Here is a 21,385-nt window from a genome sequence, read left to right as displayed (position 1 = left end):
ACAAAAGTGTTAATGGGTCTTACAGGTGGAAGTCTACAAACATCATATAGACACTACCAAACAGGCCCGGAACAGCAGAGTGTGGGAGGGCGACAAAGGGGTAGAGGTGGGAGACAGCAGATCAGGTGCACCCCAAATAACTGGACCTTTGACAACACCTCAAGTGAAGAAGAGGAGGAGGGCCTACAAGGAAATAGGGTTAAGTTCAACCAACAGGACAGAAATAACGAGGATCTGGGTGCCCTACTCAGGTCTTTTTTAGAACAGGGACAGAGGACCAACAGAGGGGGAGGACAAACAGGCAGAGGCCGAGGGAGGGGCAATCAAGCCCCACAATGGCAATACTTCTCTCCCAGAGTAACACGCAGTCGGGGGCGGATTCAAACCTGAATAATATCGTGGTTAATCTATCTGACCATACTTTGGCGATAAGTGAGGGTCTTAAACAAGGGGTTGGGGTTTGTCCCCACACCAACACATTACTCCTTCAAATGCAGAGTGAAATTCAATGAAACCATGCGAAGGATAACATTGAAAAAGTTTTTGCTAACAAACCCTAAGATTTCCCTGCATTGTTTAACACCAACCTTAAAAGACCATCACAGTTCTGCCCTCCGTCCACCTCCGTAGGACCGGATGTCGTAGTATTTGAGGCTAAAGTTCTGCAAGATATTGCCACATTTGAAACTAATAACAGCAATCAGGAGTACAGAAATATGACAAAGGAGGATTGGAGTGTGGTCAAGAGTTTACGGAACAACCACTCCCTGACCATAAAACCAGCTGACAAGGGCGGGGCAGTGGTTGTGATGAACACAAAGGATTACGATGCTGAGGTCAACAGACTATTGGAGGCACACACCAACTACCAGCCCCTTTGCCATGACCCTGTTGGCGAACTTCCAAAGACTATCTGTGAGATGGTGGGGACAGCAAAGGAAATTAAATGGATTACAGTGAAGGAAGCGGAGTTCCTAATTAATGAAAATCCTAGGACTCCTGCTTTTTACATCCTTCCAAAAATCCACAAGGCAACACGTCCACCGCCCGGAATACCGATTGTGTTGGGGATCCAATCAATCTTAGAGCCCCTGTCACAATTCACAGATTATTTCCTGCGGGAATCAGTTATTAAACAACAGTCATTCGTCAAAGATACCATCTAGGTCTTGAATATTTTAGAAGGTATGCGATTTGATGCTAATCAGGAACTCTCAGTTACCATTGACATAGAATCACCTGCATTCCCAAGGATGCAACGTTGGTGGCAGCAGTGCGTGCACTGGGGGAATAAGAGTGGTTATATGATGCACCACAGTCCTTTGTACTGCAATGCGTGGAGTTGGCCTTAACTCGGAATTATTTTGGCTATAAAGATAAACTGTGCCTCCAGACAATGGGTACATCAATGGGCGCTACGATGGCGCCCAGTCTGGCATGTACATATGTCGGCCAATATGAGGAGCATGTCATCTATCAGTCCACCAACCCCCGCCTCTGGAAGCGATATATAGACGACTTGCTCTGCATATGGTCAGGAGGAGAATAGACCCTATTGGAATTTTTAAACTGGTTGAACCATCAAGACCCCAGTTTAAGATTTACCTGGACATACAGCAACAGCTCCGCTGTTTATTTAGATCTGGATATAGAGGTCAATGAGGATTCATTGACCACATGCGTCCATCAAAAAGCCACAGACAGGAATTCGCTCTTTTCATATAACTCATACCACCCGAGAGCATTGAGGGACAATCTGCCGGTGGGACAGTTCCTCTGTTAACACATACTTGGAACAATCTGAAGAACTCAGTAAGAAGCTGAAACAGAGAAACCATCCCCTGAAAATAATAAAACAAGCAAAGAAAAGGGCTTTAAATACTCCGCGCAGTGCGTTGTTAGAGAAAAATGAGAAAGTGAAAGACTAATGTGTCCCAGTGGTGATGACGTTCGATCCATTATCAACTAAGATTAGAAAAGCCATACGGAAACATTGGCCAATTCTATCTAATAAGGACTTCAAGATGCCACCGCCAAGATTTGCCTTCAAAAGGTCATGCAATTTGAAGGACAAACTGGTCCACGCACATACTGTTTCGGTACAGAAGCAAGATGAAACTACAATTCCACATGGTCATTTCCCTTGTGGGACATGCTCGGTTTGCCCGTTGACAAAAACAACTTTGAGTGTGATTCTCAATTCTCGGAGAGAATGGTTCCTTACACACTTCAGCAACTGCAATACCACAAATGTGATGTATAGGTTGACGTGTGAATGTGACCTCCAATATATAGGGCTCACAACCAGAAAAATTTAAATCAGAATGCACTTGAGCACGAAATTGGTGCAACATTGCCATTTGCAAAAACTCAATTTTACCTGGGTAGTTCTTGAAAAGGTAACGGGGAACCCACAGAAAAGGGGAGAGGAGTTGGCCTAACGGCTAGGGCGCTTGACTTCGGACCTGGGGATCTGAGTTCGAGTCTCGGCAACGACGCCAACACCTGGGCATATCACTTAATCTACTCGTGCGTAAAAAATGAATGTGTGTCCGTCCCCATGTAACGTAACTGGTGCTATGTAAAGCGCTCTGATACCTGATTCGGTTCGGGTCTAGTTCGCACTATATAAAACTCTGAAAAAAAAAAAGAATGTGGACAGAATCTTGGCTTCTAAAGAAGCACGCTGGATATTTCAAGAAAAAAGTGACCAATATGACTTAACAAACTTATTGAGTGGAATAAGGTTGGTTAAGGTATAAAATGGTCTAGTGCTGTTATTAGTGAGAAGCCCTTGAAGGATTTGGGATATACCATAACTGTACCATCATTAGGTACTGGTAGGGTTCTTTTACAACTAGGGGCCCCTTGTGTGCCGAAGGACTTTTTAAGGGTTTGGTATCAGTGGTAGAAGCATAAGACTATGATCCCCGCTATGGATTTCACAAAAAGTTTTGTGATGAGACATATTGAACGATACACCCTGTAATATTGTTATGAGTGATTTTCCCTATTACACTGGTCAACTGCGCAGAGGAGTGCTGTTGAGGGTTGAGTAGTCACTTGTAGTAACACTCTGCAGACACCATTATTATGAAATAAGCGCAAAGAGCGGTTTTCCAATGATAAAGTCTAGCTGCGCCGAGTGTAGTTGATCGCGGAATAACTCTGCTGACACCATTATGTTTTTTTTTTTAAGTGTGACCTAGGGGTTTTAGGTATACATAAGAAAACACCTTTGTAACCATATGATTAAAGATGCTATGTGAGGACGGTGTAAAAGTAATTTAAATAAACAAATTTGTTAGAACATACAACTTCATTAAATATTAAAAACCTTCAATACATTTAACATTACGGGAATTTAAGAGAGGCATTATACGCGTATGAAGGCTATTTTTCAATTGAAATACCACTCTTTTGGGTTTCCTTTCTCCCCAATCCAAAATGGCGCTTTCTATCGCACACTACGTGATAGTGACGAAAAACACCCTCATGTGACTACACGCACCCACATGATCGTCAGCGAAGATGTTCAAATGCGGTGCGTCCAAACCGGGAACCTACGGGAACTGACTACGCGCTCCATGAGGCCTTAGGTGGTAGGGAGGAACAGGGAGGAGTTTGCGGTTGCATAAGCGGGTGGTGCTCTATATGGGCAAGAGATCTAAGGAACCTGTCTTTGGATAACGTCTGTTGGAACAGGATATATGTTAGATGCAATGTTTTTGCTATGAACCAACACTACTATATAAGGGGGCAACAATATGCGATCATGCTGGATTGTAATATCAATGGATTAATACTTTTTATAGCGGGCATTTTAAATAGCCATGTTTCACTTTGTGGAGAGGTTGCATGTTACTGAAACATTTTGTAATCCTTTTTGGTTCTGCTTCTAGGAGAGAAGGATCCATTAGAATTTTCAGTATGTGTTGTTGACTGTTTACAGTTGGCGACTTCCCACTTACATTGCTTCAGTTGCCCATTGTTGGTGTTGTTATAGTAAATGCTTCAACTGATATGCGCAGCACTGGTGGCATGCTTGAAGTAGCATAACATTCTACTTTTATCATTTTCAGTTCGAGCCTAGCGGCGGCGCGCAAGCGCTGCTCAGTCTGCGAGACTGCTGTAGTAGAGAATGGGAGACAAGCCAGCACCCACACTCTAACTGTATTTTCCATTGGCTTGTGTCATTGTCTTTCATAAATGCTGCCTTTGGATTCATTATTAGGCTTGTTAGTCCTTCCTTAGTATGGCCTTGTCTCCATTTGTACCCACCCATGGATACTGGCCTATTTACTTTTGTTTTTACACAGGATCTGTTATTTAGTCTTTAATCACTATTTACTATATAAAGTGTCTCTGACTGCAGGCTGTACATGCACTGCTTCAGCTGAAACCGCTTGTGTGTTTTCCTAAGCAGAACAGCCGCCCCATAACACAGGCGCCCGCTTTCAATCACTTTAACCTGGCATTATCTTGTGACTGTTTTAAGCCCGCCCGCCCCAAGTAAAATGGATTTAGAAACGATTGGCAAATTAAGTCATGTGAATTCCAGGTAGCACATACTTCGATTGTTACATGGGACCTGTTATTTAGTGTGTAAGCATTATTTACTTTATTGAGTTTCTCTTACTGCAGGCTGTACATGCGCTGCTTCAGCTGAAACCGTTTGTGTTTTTGTAAAGCAGCACAGCCGCCCCCATAACATGGACGCCCCCTTTCAATCATTTTTAGCCAGCATTATCTTATGTCTGTTTCAACCCCACCCCCCCAGTAAAATAGATTTAGAAATGATTCGCAAATTAAGTCAGGTGAATTCCAGGTAGCACATATTCGTGTGCTAATGGGCTGAATCTGACAGCAGTACATCTGTTGCATGTAATCTGCACTAAAGCCACCAGACAGTTGTTTTCAAAAGCTTGTTTTATTAACAACAACACCACCACCAATACCACCACCATCACCAATACCACCAGCTCCACCACCAATACCACAGCCACCAATGCCACCACCACCAATACCACCACCTCCACCAATACCATCACCACCAATACCACCACCACCAATCCAATACCACCACCACCAATACCACCGCCAATACCACCACCACCACCAATACCACCACCACCAATACCACCACCATCACCAATACCACCACCACCAATACCACCACCAATACCATCACCACCAATACCACCACCAAAGGTAGCACATAATCTTGTGCTAATGGGCTGAAGCTGGCAACAGTACATCTGTTGCATGTCATCTGCACTAAAGCCACCTGACAGTTGTTTTCAAAAGCCTGTTTTATTAACAACACCACCACCAATACCACCACCATCACCAATACCACCACCAATACCACCAGCTCCACCACCAATGCCACAACCACTAGTGTCACCACCACCAACACCACCACCTCCACCAATACCATCACCACCAATACCACCACCACCAATCCAATACCGCCACCAATACCACCACCACCACCACCAATACCACCACCACCACCACCACTACCACCCCCACCACCACCAATACCACCACCAATACTAACAATACCACCAAAACCAATATCACCACCACCAATACCACTATCACCACCAATACCACCACCACCAATCCAATACTGCCACCAATACCACCACCACCACCACCACTACCACCCCCACCACCACCAATACCACCACCAATACTAACAATACCACCATCACCAAAGCCACCACCACCAATACCATCACCAATACCACCTATACCAATACAACCATCAATACCAATACCACCACCACCAATTCCACCACCAATACTACCAATACCACCACCCCAATACCACCACCACCAATACTGCCACCACCAATAACACCACCACCAATACCCCAACCACCAATACCACCACCACCACCAATACCACCACCAATACCACCACAAGTAATACCAACACTAATACCATTACCAATACCACCACCAACACTACTACCAATACCACCAATACCACAAATACCACCACCAATATAACCACCACTAATGAAAATACCACCACCAATACCACCACCACCAATACCATTTTCACCAATACCACCACCAATACCAATACCACCACCACCAATACCACCACCACTAATGCCAGTACCACCACCACCACCAATACCAGTACCAACACCACCAATACCACCAACACTAATACTACCACCAATACCACCACCAATACCAACAATACCACCACCACCAATACCCCCACCACCAATATCACCACCAACAACGTCATCAATACAACCACCACTAATACCCCCACTGATACCACCAATGCCACCACCACTAACACCAATAACACCACCACAAATACCACCACCACCGACACCAATACCACCATCAATACCAATACCACCACCACCACCAATACTACCTCTACCACCACCAATGCCACCACCAACACAACCACCACCAATACCATCAGCAATACCACCACCACCAATACCATCAACAATACCACCACCACCAATACCACCACCACCACCAATACCACCACCAACAACAACATCAATACAACCACCACTAATACCACCACTGATACCACCAATGCCACCACCACTAATACCAATAACACCACCACAAATACCACCACCACCGACACCAATACCACCATCAATACCAATACCACCACCACCACCAATACCATCAACAATACCACCACCAATTCCACCACCACCACCAATACCGCCGCCAATACCACCAAATACCACCAATACCCCCACAACCAATACCAATGCAACAACCAATACCAGTACCACCACCACCAATACCACTACCACCACTACCACTACCAATACTAATACCAACACCAATACCACCACCAATACTACCACTAACACCACCTCTTAAACCACCACAAATACTACCAATACCACCACCACTAATATCACCACCACACAAATACCACCACCAATACCACCAAACCCACCAATGCTACCACCAATACTAATACAACCACCACCAATACCATCACCAATACCACCACCACCAATACCATCACCACCACCAATACCATCACCACCACCAATACCACCTCTACCACCATCAATACCACCACCAATACCACGAAAACCAATACCACCACCAATACCCAAACCACCAATACCACCACCATCAACATCACCAATACCACCACCACCAATACCAACACCAATATCAATACCACTACCAACACTAATACCACCACCACCCCAAATAGCATCACCACCACTAATACCACCACCAATACCACTAATACAACCACCACCACCAATATCACTAACACCACCAATACCACCAAATACCACCAATAACACAATCACCACCAATACCACCAATACCAAAACCACCACCAATACCAGTACCACCACCAAAACCAGTACCGCAACCACCAATACCTCCACCACCAATACCACCTCTAATACCAATCACTAATACCACCACCACCAATACCACCACCACCAATACCACCACTATCAGCACCAATACCGTGACCAGCAATACTAATACCACCAATAGCACCACCACCAATATCACCAGCAATACCAACACCAGTACCACCAACAATACCAAAAACACCACCACCATCAATATCATCACCAATAGCACCACCACCACCACCAATACAAATACCACCACCATCCAATAACACCAATGCCATTACAACCACCACCAATACTAATACCACCACCAATACCAACACCACCATCACCATTACCACCACCAATATCTCCACCAATACCACCACAACCAATACAAATACCACCACCACCACCAATACCCAAACCACCAATACCACCACCATCACCACCACTAATACCACTACCACCACCACCATTACCACCACCAATACCACCACCATTAATACCACCACCACCAATACCACTAAAACAACCACCACCACCAATACACCACCACCAATACCAATACCACCAATACCGATACCACCACTAATACCAGTACCACCACCAATACCAGTACCACCACCACCAATACCATTACCAATACCACCACCAAAAACCACCAATACCACCACCAATACCACCACTAATACCAACCACTAATACCACCACCACCAATACCACCAAAACCAATACCACCACCTCCAGCACCAATACCACCAAAGCCAATACCGCCACCTCCAGCACCAATACCACAACCCCCAATACCACTACCACCAATACCAATACCAATACCACCATCAATACCAATACAAACAACAGTACCACCACCAATACCACCACCAATACCATCACCAATACCAACACCACCACCAATACCACCACCACCAATACCAATACCACCACCAATACCACCACCACCAATACCACCAATACCACCATCACCAATACTAATATCGCTACCAATACCACCACCAATACCACCACCACCCATACCACAACTACCACCAATACCACCACCACCACCACCAATACCACCACCATTACCAACAATAGCAATACCACCACTAAAGCCTCCACCAACAATACCAGTACCACCACCACTAATACCATTACGACCAATATCAATACCACCACCATCAATACCATCACCACCACCAGTACCAGCACCACCAATACCACCATCACCACCAATACCACCACCACCAATACCAATACCACCACCTCAGTGCCTCACGCTCACTGGTAATAGCAGGGGCACTGTACAAGGACAGAGCTGCAGCTGAGACCATTCCTACCTCCGTCCATGCCTGCCATAAAGCACAGCCCGCCCTGCACCAGGAGGTGAAGCCAGGGCCCTACTATAGCTGGAGTATTTTTATGAGGCCAAAGATAGCAATGGCATTACGTGATGTCACACTGCACACTCAAATCACAGAGAGGGCAGGAAATAGCCCCCTCCCGCTCTTCCTCCTGAGCCGCCACAGTGTAATCACAGAGCGAAAGGTGTTGGAGTACTTTGTTAGTGTTTATAGCCCATATCATATGTAACTCTCACTTCACACTTTGTGTCTGTGTAACTTACAACACTCACACATCTTCTTCTCTTCACTATTTATCATTACTTTGAAGACGTTGCAGGCTGGTCTCTTCCTCTGATATTTACAATCTAACACGCGGTCAAGAAGGCTCTAGGTCTCAGATTTGTGAGAGTTTAAGCTGTTAGTATTATAAATGACAATGCCTTTTATTTGTGTTTTAACCCCTTTGCAGCTGGGTAAATTCCCATGCTGTGCTGGGGGCGGGGGGCGCGCACAGCGTCCCTGTGCTCAAGATGAGGTCAGCTCGTCATGAGCCACGGTGGTTGTGTGCTCATGACGAGCTCAGCTCGTCATGACCACACCCTTTTCTTTACAACGTTCGCACAGCAGGGGAATTAGCCCAGCGTGCGAGCGTTCTAAAGGTCATGATGAGCTCAGCTCGTCATGAGCACACGAGCACCGTGGCTCATGACAAGCTGAGCTCGTCATGAGATTCGAAGGTGTTATAACCCAAAACATAAATAGAAGGAAATGTAATTTACAATGCCAATAGCTCAAACTCGTGTGAACACGAGACCTATTGCATTGCATTGCAAGTGCTTGCTATAGCATTATCAATGTGCAGTTTTAGCCTGTACATCTGCTAGAACTTCCCTGCCTTCTCCATGCACTTACCTATCCTCATCCAGCACTCATTAATAAAACATACGTAAATACTCTTTACTAGCTATGCACCCAGTTATTCATTCATACATCCCATCCACTCCCACATCTCTCCAACCATGGACTCATTTTTACATTTACCTAGACATCCTTTCTCACACACACACAGACACATACACACCATGTTGACTTCTACAATCGAAAGACCAATTGGGTTTAGCATTGCATTGTGTTTTTCTTGCAATGGCTCCGCTGGCTGGAATGTAGCAGATTCTGGGATGCACAATATATCTTATGATTATGGCTCCATCATATTTCGTTGCCCATCAATCAGCTAGAGTGTGTGAATTCATATTACATGAACTTTAGTTAACTTAATATAACTGATTTTGACTGAATATTTATATCTTCTGGGCCTCAGCTGTATTGAGCAGAGGGTAGTTTGTTTGTCAGTCTGGCAGTAGACAGTTGGAGCCTGTTGCTGTTTAAACTGTTCAGGGCAGCAGGTTAAACAATGCAAATGCTGTGTTTATGTATGAAGAAAAGGAAGGTATCTGCTGCTGCGCAGAGATTTGTTTTCTCACAGCCATGGCAACCTTTTAGCCAGTGATTAGAGTGACCTTTCGAACGTCCAGAATGAAGCTCAGTCTTGCATTGCATCCACGGACAGACACCGGAAACACGTGTTGGATAGAGGAATCAAGGGTGTAATGCTCGTGAGCCACATTTGTGTTCTCGTACGGGCATGTGCAAGAGCAGCCATTGCTCTACGATTAATACAGAATTTAATCCATAGATGTGCTTGAAAATCAAACGAAGCATTTAGGTATGGTGACTGTTGTGTCCTGTAGAGGGGTTGGACCAACCTAGCTAATCGGCACTAGGCCTAACACGTGGCCCTAGAAATAAAGGAATCAGACACTAGAAATAACTTGCTGGCTCTCCGTGCGCCCGTATCGGAATGACGTACGTGCGTGCGGAGCCTTTCTTTATTATAGGCGGTCACATGACTCCAACACTGCACGCCCCTTTCGCCAGGGGCGGATCATGGGCCCAGAACATAACATTCCTCCTAAAACAAGAAAAACTCAAAACTCAAAACTCAAAACAGCTGCAACCCGGCAGTCTCGATGGATAGTCTATTGTACTGATCTTCATAGACTTCGAGTTCACTTTCCAAAACCACTGTCCATAAGTAATACACATTACTAGACATTGTATTCAATACTAATACATAGAACAGTCTTACGTGAGGTAATCGCGTAGTCGACAGGAAGGCGTCGGGTTTCGTCTCAGCCTTTGATCCACGCCCCTCTGGCTTGAACAGTCTGTCTCTGGGGCGGGGCTAGTCTCAGGCGCCTCCATGTCGGGCTCCTCCGAATCTGACACCCCCTCCTGGGCCTCCGCGCCGCCTTCCGTCTCCTTGATCACCGCCCTCTGAGTGTTACTCTGGGTGACCTCGAGACTAGGCGTCGGCTCCCTTCCTGGCAAGTCCTGTGCAGTTTCGGTTTCTGTCACCAGAGTTGGTGAATCCGATGCTCTCAAACCCCCCTGGAAATGTTTAAAGTGCGACACATTCCTGGTTACAGTCTCTCTTCCTCGGACCACAGTGATGCGGGTTCCTTTCACACCAACCACTCGCCAGGGTCTTCTTTCATAGTTCAAACGGAATTTTCCACTGGTCACCCTGTTACGGAGAAGTACCACATCTCCTCTGCTGAAGTGTGTCACCGTGGCTCTTCTCTTTTGGCTAATTTTAGCAAAGGCAGTCTTTCGTTTGCGGGCAATTATTTCTTCATTCGCGGGTGCTGGGGCCCATTGGGGATGGTGAGGAATGGAATCGGGTATAATCCGCCCCATCAAGATATGCGCCGGAGCTATCCCTGTGGTTGAATGTGGGGTTTGTCGGTAGCTGCGGAGAAAGGTGAAAATGGCCATTTCCACGGACTGTCCTTTGTCATGAGCAATACGAATCACTTTATTGAGGGTCCTCCTGAAGCGTTCCGCTTCCCCATTCGCTTGTGGCCATCGGGGAGTGATGCGTCGATGCCGAATGCCCAGAGATGATAGATAGGTGGCCAGTTCCTGTCCTTGAAATGGGGGTCCATTGTCTGTGCGGATTTCACACATAGCCCCATGTGTGGCAAAAATTTTCTCTACCTTCGGGATTACACACTCGGCGCTGGTGCTGGCTATTATCTCTACTTCCGGATACTTGGAATGGTCATCAATCATGACCAGCGTGTACTTTCCATCCGGAAGACTGCCAAAGTCCATGCTGACCTTCTCCCATGGCTGTTGTGGGCGAGGTTCCACGCCAATCGGAGCTTCACGAGGAGCTTCCCCTGTCACTTGACACGCAGCGCATGTCCTTACCACCTGCTCCACCATGTCATCCATCAGGGGAAACCACACCTTTGTCCGTAAGGGTGCCTTGGTTTTGACTATTCCTTGGTGGCCTACATGCGCTAACTGTATTACTTGATCAGTGAGGGCTGAAGGTATCACCAAGCGATGCCCCCGCAGAAGGCATCCGGCCTCATCCTCATTGAGCTCCTCCCTGACATGATACAGGCTTTCCATTATTTTTTGAGCTTCGGACGTAAGCATCTTCCACCCCTCCTTGGCCCGATGCCAGTTAGTCGTGTGAACAAGTTCTTTGGCCCTCTGGAGGCATGCGTCCTGTGCTGTGGCACTCACAATGTCACTGAGAGAGATGGGACGAGGGCAAGATCGCGCCACCACCCACCTGACATAGGCCTCTGTTTCTTCAGCTTCCTCCATCTCCTCGGCCGTGGCTGGTCTGGGATGTCGTGACAGATAGTCTGCCGGGTTCTTAGCTCCGGGCTGATACTCGATTGTACAGTTGTACTCCTGCAGTTGAAGCAGCCACTTTTCTATGCGAGGCGGGGGTTTAGATGAGGTTCCCGCAAACAGAGACAGCAAGGGTTTGTGATCAGTCACCACAGTGAATGGTTTGCCATAGATGTAGAGGTGAAAGTGTCGGCACCCCCAATGAATGGCAATTGCTTCTTTCTCAATCTGCGAGTACCGTTGTTCCGTGTCCGTGAGAGACCTGCTCGCAAAGGCAACAGGCGTCCAATCGATGTCATCTCTCTTCCTTTGCATGAGAACCGCTCCCAGTCCAGCAGGCCCTGCATCCACAGCAATGAGCGTGAAGTTGCGTGGGTCAAAGAAGGCGAGAGTGGTGTTGTTGGACAGAGAATCTTTGATGTCTCGGAAAGCTTTTTCTTGCTCAGGTCCCCAGTGCCAGGGAGTGGAGTCTTTGGTGAGGTCCCGCAGGGGGAGCGTGAGATTAGCCAAGTCTCTGATGAACCGGCCACAATAGTTGACCATGCCCAGGAAGCTCCGGACTTCAGTGACGGTCTGCGGGGGTGGCGCATCTTTAATGTCCTTCACTTTATCCGGATCCGGGTTGACACCCTCGGCTGAGAAGACGTACCCAAAAAACCCTATCCGATCCTGCAGGAATTCGCACTTTTCTCGGTGGAGCGTTAGTCCTGCGTCTTTGAGTCTTCGAAATACTTGGGCCAGCCTTTGATTGTGCTCCGGGATGGTGCGTGCATGTATCATGATGTCATCACTGACATTTATCACTCCAGGTATTCCAGCGATTAGCTCCTGGATGACATTCTGGAATACCTCCGCTGCGCTGGAAATTCCGAAACTGAGGCGAGTGTATCGTCGAAGGCCGATGTGGGTGGAGAAAGTAGTGATGTTGCGCGACTCCATGTCCAACACCAACTGGTGATACCCTGATCGCAAGTCCAGCTTGGAAAACCAACGGGCACCTGCCATTTCTCCAATGAGGTCATCGATAGTGGGCGTGATGTGACGCTCCCGTTTTATGGCGGCATTCGGGAGGCGCATGTCCACGCAGATCCTGACCGCTCCGGGTTGCTTCGGTTTCCGGGTGACCACGATGGGCGAGACCCATGGGGTGGGACCCGAAACCTTTTCGATTATGCCCGCCGCTTCCAGTTTGTGGAGTTCCTCTTCCACCAGCGGCCGCAGATGGAACGCAATGCGGCGGTGTCGCAGAGCCACCGGCTGTACCGTTGGGTCGATGTGCAGATGAATTTCTCGGCCTTTGAACTTGCCAATGCCCTCAAAAAGGTCCGTGTATTCCATGAGGAGATGTTGAACGGATTCCTCATGGACCCCAAAGGCAAATGTCACCACACCCAGGTCTTCAGCCGCTCTGCAACTCAGCAGCATACCTTGGCCTTCTTCTGACACGAAGACGTTGGTTTTGATTGTCTTGTTCCCATGGCGGATTACCGCTTTGAATTTTCCTCGAATCTTGAGAGGGGTGTCTTGCCCATACGCAAAGACGGTGATGGGGGTGGGACGCAGCACCGGAGGCGTGGTCATGGTCCTGTAGAGGGAAACACTCATAATGTTTATGGATGCGCCCGTATCCACCACTGCTATTAGATCTTGGTCCGCTACCTGTATGGCGCATTGAGGCAGTGGCCTGGTACGGCGGGCAGCGGTGCCGATCATGTGCACTTTGTGCACCGACCGTTCTTCTTCTTCATCGTCATCCATATCGCTGTGACTCTGTTCCCCCTCCATTATGGCCTGCACAGCGGGGCGTGGTTTACGGAAGTTCTTCGACCGGCACACCTTTTCAAAGTGATTCTGCCTGCCACATCCCGAACACCGCTTGCCCCGTGCTGGGCATTCTGCCATCTGGTGTCGCGGACCTCCACAATAACCACATAACTGTCCCGACGCTCCACCCTGAGTGGGCGGTCTCTTGGGCCACTTGGGGGGCGTGTGTGTCTGTATCTTGTTAACCGGTTCCACTTTGACCGATGCCTGCAAAGCAGCTTCCATGTGCGCAGCCCTAGCTTTGGAGAGTTCTTTCGTGCGGCCAAGAGTTAGGATGTCCGTCAGCGGCTTGCCAGACTCCTCTAGAATCCGTTCCCTCAGTTTGGCCGACGCACATCCCTGTATAATTTGTCCCCAAATTTCCTCAGTGGTATCTTGAAACCCACACGTGAGCGCCAACCTTTTGAGCCTGGTGTGATATGTGTCCAGCGATTCCTCGGGCAGCTGGCGCGCTTGTCTGAATACAAATCGTTCATAATCTTGATTGGCCATGGGCTCAAAATGGGCATTGAGGGCATTAATCAGCGTGTGATGAGTTCTAGGGGTCGCCTCCGGGAGGGTCCGAGCAATGGAATGGATGTCCTTGCCGCCGAGATGTAACACCATGGCCCGTTTCTGTTCCTTGTGCGTCTTCGTAGCTTCGAAGAATACTAGGAGTCTATCCACCCACTCCTTCCATTTGGGAGCGAGCGCTGAGGGCGCACCCTCCACCACAAAGGGTTCAATGGGCGGAATCGTCGCCATCCTCCCAGTCGCGCCGGATCGGGCACTTCGCCCGACCACCTGATGCGTGTGCAGAAACGGGGCACCGCCCGGAGCACCGTGCTGATGTGAGCTGTGCGGCAGTAGGGTCGGAGTCACCTACTCGATGTCTATGCACCAGGCCGCTCTTCCCAGCGTTCTGCGCGGGGGTGGAGTACGCCGCACGGCACGAGCACCACGAGCCGAGGGACAGGCTCGCGGCCGCCACACGGAGCAGGAGGCAGGTACCCTCACCCAGCGAGGATGCAGCAGCCACCCTCGTCGCCAATTGTTGTGTCCTGTAGAGGGGTTGGACCAACCTAGCTAATCGGCACTAGGCCTAACACGTGGCCCTAGAAATAAAGGAATCAGACACTAGAAATAACTTGCTGGCTCTCCGTGCGCCCGTATCGGAATGACGTACGTGCGTGCGGAGCCTTTCTTTATTATAGGCGGTCACATGACTCCAACACTGCATGCCCCTTTCGCCAGGGGCGGATCATGGGCCCAGAACATAACAGTGACTAGAATTTGGAAACCAAAAACCGAAACTTTTCGCAACAAAAAGGAGAAATACACTTTTTTTGTCCTCATTTCACCACCGACAAGCACCAGTCAATACTCCCTTTCTGAGTGCCAAAATCGGATACCGATCAATCAGAATTACTGGGTTATTTCGAAGTTTTTTCTGCCCTCCCAGTTACTGAAATGAGAGGGTGTAATCATTGGCCAGAGAGATCATCAATATTTTCACAGATTCCAAAACCCGAGAGCACTTTTATCCAGTTCCTTGAAAAACCCCACATAGTTCTTCCACCCTGCCAAGAGGGGGGCTCCGATTTAGCCCATAGCTTACATATTTCCCATATTGCTACTAGTATTACAAAATCAAATAATGGCATTTTACTTGCAAGTCTGCATTTTTTTTGCAAGTCTCATTTTACTTGCTAGTCTACCATTTTACTTGCAAGTCTGAGGAGGACTACACTTTTACATCAACCGAGGGGCACAGAGTGACTTAAATGACAGTGCTCATGAACATACATACACACAGAGGGCCGGTCTGGCCATAACGGGCACCAGGCTTTTTTCTGGTGGCCTGGAAGGGTGGGAGCCTTTTTTTTTTTACAGGAGGCCGGTTTGGCAGCAGTGCTGCAAAATCAACTGCCTGTAACAAAAGCGGCAGCAAGAGTGGTGCTTCCCTCTCGCTACTATCTCATATCACATATCTCGCCTCAAAGTTTTGTGCCAATGCCCAACTTCAGGAAACACACCTTTTGGCCCTGGAATCTGAGAAGTTGCAGAGAGACTGGGTGGGAAAGAGTGTTAGTAGCAGCTTCTTTAGAAATCCCCACTTCTAATGTACTCATCGAAACCATCCTCATCGCTAAAGATGTGCGGGGGAGTCATTCTTATACATTAAACCCTCCCCCACACAATTCAAAGACGTGTAAGGTTACTACATTTTCGCAAAACTGAAAATGCTGGCCAGGACGTTAGTAGTAGGATCCATTTACGTCTCCAGTCGGAACAGAACGCCCTTTTTTTCTACCACTCTACTCCTGGCAGAATTTGGCAATGTCAACGTAATCATAGAGTGATTGGAATTTAGTGCTTGAACCCCCACTTAGACCATTCTTTATTTATTTTTTTAATATAAAGAGGTTTATTTTCCAAGAATTCTTTGCAGTTAGTTCAAAAGCAATGTACAACCTGCATGTCCTTTATCCCTTTTCAGTTAAAAAAAGAGTTCATTAAGCAATACGAGGTGTCAATACAATATACACATATGATACAGAAAAGAAACAAAACAATCTAGAAAAACACTGCATAAATAATAAAAGGTATACTGGTTTTGGAGACAAGATGAGGCTATACAGTAAAGAAAAAAGAAAACAGTAGTAAAATCTGTTAGATAGGAAAATACTTAGGAACAATAAGGTCAATCAGGGAGGTTTGGAGACTTCTTGCTGAATTGGTGATAAATGAAATGAATTTTTAGCACAGGTATCAAGGTGCAATGTAATAGGGAGCCATAAATTGGTACGTTTCATTGCCATATGAAGAGGAAAAACAAAGGCAGTATCCACGTCCTTTATCCCTGATGCTTACCTAAAAATGATATTTCAATATATATACATTTATATATAAAATGAAAAGACTCATCCCAAAATCTCGTTATATTGAGTGCTATATTTGCAACCACTTCCACATACCCATCTATCCTGAAAATGCTTGTACCCCACAGCTCTGCTGGGATTCAAATTTACTTGTACCCAACAGCAGTTAGGAACCCCCCATATCAAACACCAAAACTCTCATTCGCCCACCTCCAACAATCGCTGCACTACCTCCTTCTGGTAGCCTGCCAGATTACCAGCCACTGAATTAGAGTAACAAAGGGAAGGGAAGATGTCATGTACTAGGTATTGTGCTGCATGGCTGCATGTGCTTCATGGCTTGGCGGCAATGCAGTCTGAGGGCATCACGATGACTGCTTGAGTGGGGAAAAACAAAATATTACTTGTTCTGCAATGGTACCATGCCACACGCCCACAGCAAACAACCGTTCTGCATAAAGGGTAGAATTGGGTACTGAAATTTCTACACTCTACGTTTGAAGAGGCTACACACAAAGTACTGCGCATTAAAAGAGGAGTGAGTGGACAAATCACTGTGTTCTCCCTGGCACACTGGGTCTAAAGAGTGGGCAAAGCAAACAACCTTTTGCTCCATTTTAGAACATCTTGGCAACTAGTGGTACCTCTGCTAGGTGAGCATCAGAAACAGGAGCAGTGGAAAGGTAATGTTGAGAGTGAGCTCAGCCAGCAACCTCTGTACAAAGAGAGGGTGGGCACAACTGGGTAACATCCAGTCGTGTGAATACTGATGGGGCTACCAAGCTAGGGTCCTTGACTAAAATATTTTTCCTGCTACACAGGAATCAGTGCTAGGACAACAATTCATATTTGGCAATGTGTCTAAAGATGGCCACCATGCTGGGGGCATCAGAGGCTTGGGAAAGAGGACAAGATGGATGTCATTTCCAGTCACCCAGTGAGGTTTAAGCTGAAAGCAGCTGTTAGAACGGCAAGGACTCAAAAACTTACTTGGTGGGCAACAGATACTACCCAATAAGATTCTAGCTACCTGCCCCACGCCAGGTGTGTAGAGGTGCACCCTTGTGTGTAAAACTTAAACGGATAATCCTGCTGGTTGAAAGGGAATGTTTGCTTCACTATAGATGACAGTCTGTGCAAGTGAGCTCCTGGGTCCTGCGTAGTGAATGATTTCAGATTTTTCTTTTTTGGCCCTTTGGTATACATAGCACTGTTTGCCGAAGCTTCTAACGGCTGCCACCCTAACATTACAGTAGACTGGCCTATTAAAAGGGTGGGAGGGGGGAAAGCTTCCAACCGACCCGTTGGACAGGGACTGTCAGGCTCTTGACCGTAATATAACTAACTGCCTTGTCATATTAGGCTTTCAGATTCTTGGCTTTCTGAAGGGATTTCCTGTAAGCCAGACCTGGGCCTGCCTGCTGTTTTTGGTTGCCTTGTAGATGAGGGAACAGTTCATTTTGAGCCGAAGGGACCGGTGAACAACAGTAAGGGATAAAGTGCATTGTATTATTCCACTTAGACCATTCTGGTCCCCCAGACAGTCCTAATGCACGAGACCCGGCCTTTCTGGGCAACGTCTTACAGGATCATGGCTTGACTGACCCTTGGCTCTTGATGCACTCATGGGATAGAGAGTATACTTTTTTGTCCCGGGCACACGCACTTGCTCCAGGATAGATATCCTCCTTATGAACCATGCTGCTTTAACCTTTCTGTGGGATTGAGTGTTGGTGCGAGTGGGATCAGGCACCATGCCCTGGTAATGCTGGATCTGGGACAAATTTCTCCCACCTCCAAAAGGTGGAGGCTAAACCTGGCTCATTACTTACTACCGAAGGATAAACAAAAAACATGACCTATCTCCATCAATATTTGACAGACAACAAACCCACCTCCCCCCTTGGTCCAACTCCTATGGGCAGCTGGAAAGACCACTCTCGGAGGCAACCTCCTGAAGGAATCAACCTTACACAATTAGGAGGCTTGGGAGAAGTCAGCACTCTTTAGAGCGGTAAGTGAGCACCCTTACCAAATGGTACAGGAGCAAACACAAAACCCCTCTTCCCCACCACTTAGAGACTGCTAAATATGTCTTAAATGCATACTTTATAACACAAGCCAAACAAGTGCTGTTATGCCTTAGGTGGAGCAACTATGAACAGGGGGAAAAAGCTGTTAGACTTCTTGCAGTGCCGCTGCTACCATCGGAAGCTTCCGGTCCAGGGAAGGCATGGCTTGGCAGTTCGGGCTGGACTGTTCCTATGAGGCACAGGGTCAGACTGATTTGCATATGGCCATGTCTGAACTGGGGTGGCAGAGTGGGCTAAAGAACGGTGATGGATTAAACCCAGATCTTTTGACTGGGTGTGAGTGTTTGATTGGTTCAGATGCTCCGTCCATCACCACCCCCTTTTGCACCGCTTTGTTCGCCATAAGTTTGGCAGGGTATGCTCAGACGTGAGTCCCTTGCTCACTTTGCCACTGGATTCAAGCAAGCCCGCTGAAGACAGCTGGAATGCCAAAAACCGGTCCTAGGAAGCTTGTTTCCGGTCCAGGGAAGGCATGGCTTGGCAGGTCAGGCTGGACTGTTCCCATGAGGCACAGGGTCAGACTGATTTGCATATGGCCATGTCTGAACTGGGTTGGCAGAATGGGCTAAAGAACGGTGATGGATTAAACCCAGATCTTTTGACTCGGTGTGAGTGTTTGATTGGTTCAGATGCTCCGTCCATCACCACCCCCCTTTGTACCGTTTTGTTCGCTATAAGTTTGGCAGGATATGCTCAGACATGAGTCCCTTGCTCACTTTGCCACTGGATTCAAGCAAGCCTGGCTGAAGACGGCTGGAATGCCAGAAACCGGTCCTAGGAAGCTTGTTTCCGGTCCAGGGAAGGCATGGCTTGGCAGTTCGGGCTGGACTGTTCCCATGAGGCACAGGGTCAGACTGATTTGCATATGGCCATGTCTGAACTGGGGTGGCAGAGTGGGCTAAAGAACGGTGATGGATTAAACCCAGATCTTTTGACTGGGTGTGAGTGTTTGATTGGTTCAGATGCTCCGTCCATCACCACCCCCTTTTGTACCACCATCAGAAGCTCAGCAGGCCATTACAGTGATCGGGATGCAGAGAAAAGGCTGGTGACTATTTCCATAGTAATGGTGCTTGCTTTCATCCACTTTCTTGGCTCCCTCAATTGTTCTGAGGCACCAACAGACCTCTCGTCTGAAAAGTGCTTCTTTGAGGGTCTCCATCTACCTACTCTGTATGAGCATTTCTGGATGGGGAGATTATGGAACCAGAACCCCAGGCAGCTGCTCTTCGAAAAGCTGAGTATATAATTGGTGTGGAAACACCTGCGGGTTAAATAAAACTGTTATATGCCAACGATATCCTTCTGACCCTTAGTATCCCTGGCTCATAGTTCCCACACCTAATGGCCCTTATTGATGCCTTCTCCATTGTCTTTGGTTACAAGATTGATTGGTCTAAATGTGATGCTTTGCCTATGACTGACAGAGGGCCTCAGCCCCTGGATTACTGCTTCAGTTTCATGTGGAAAAACATGGGCTGAAGTATTTAGGTGTTGTCATTTACAAGGGACCGCCAACATTGTGACTGATAACTTAGACCTCTTGATGACAAAAATGGAACATGATTTCCAGGGTCTACCGTGCATATCTCCATGAGCTGCCCGGGGTGTAGCGGCGGGGCGGGGTGAGGGGGGGTGTTGACAGACCATGGTATTGGGCCAGTAAAATAAATAAAACCACTTACCAAACGCTCATCGACTCGGTGATGCAGCAAGTACAAGGTAAGTGGTCAATTAGGGAATACTGATACAACTCTAGTGCCTCTGTTTCGGACCAATGTCCAACCACATTGAACGCGGTCTGATCCAAATGGAAAGACTCTCAGAGGTTCTTGCACATCAGCAACTCCAATCATAAAGACACAACACTCTTCTCCACTGGAATGATTACTGAAGGTTGGGTGATGCTTAGATGACCACAATGGGGAGGAAGGGTGATTCTGATGATCAATGAACTATTTGTGGAAGACACATTTCGATCTTTTTTGTCATTGCGATCGGATTTTGGTTTGTCCTAATCACAACTTTAGAAATATTGACAATTATGGCAATTGTTTTTGAGGTATTGGTAAGGACCTAGTCTCTCTCAGGACTCTAATCTCTGCTGCCTCTTGCAGGGTTTAGTCTCTAATTTGTACAAGATTCTTATAGACAATATGTACTCCTGTAGTATG

The sequence above is a fragment of the Lissotriton helveticus genome, chromosome 4_1, assembly GCF_964261635.1.
Source record: "Lissotriton helveticus chromosome 4_1, aLisHel1.1, whole genome shotgun sequence".
NCBI lineage: Eukaryota > Metazoa > Chordata > Amphibia > Caudata > Salamandridae > Lissotriton > Lissotriton helveticus.
The sequence above is the reverse complement of the archived record's forward strand: the minus strand, read 5'-3'. Positions refer to the sequence as shown.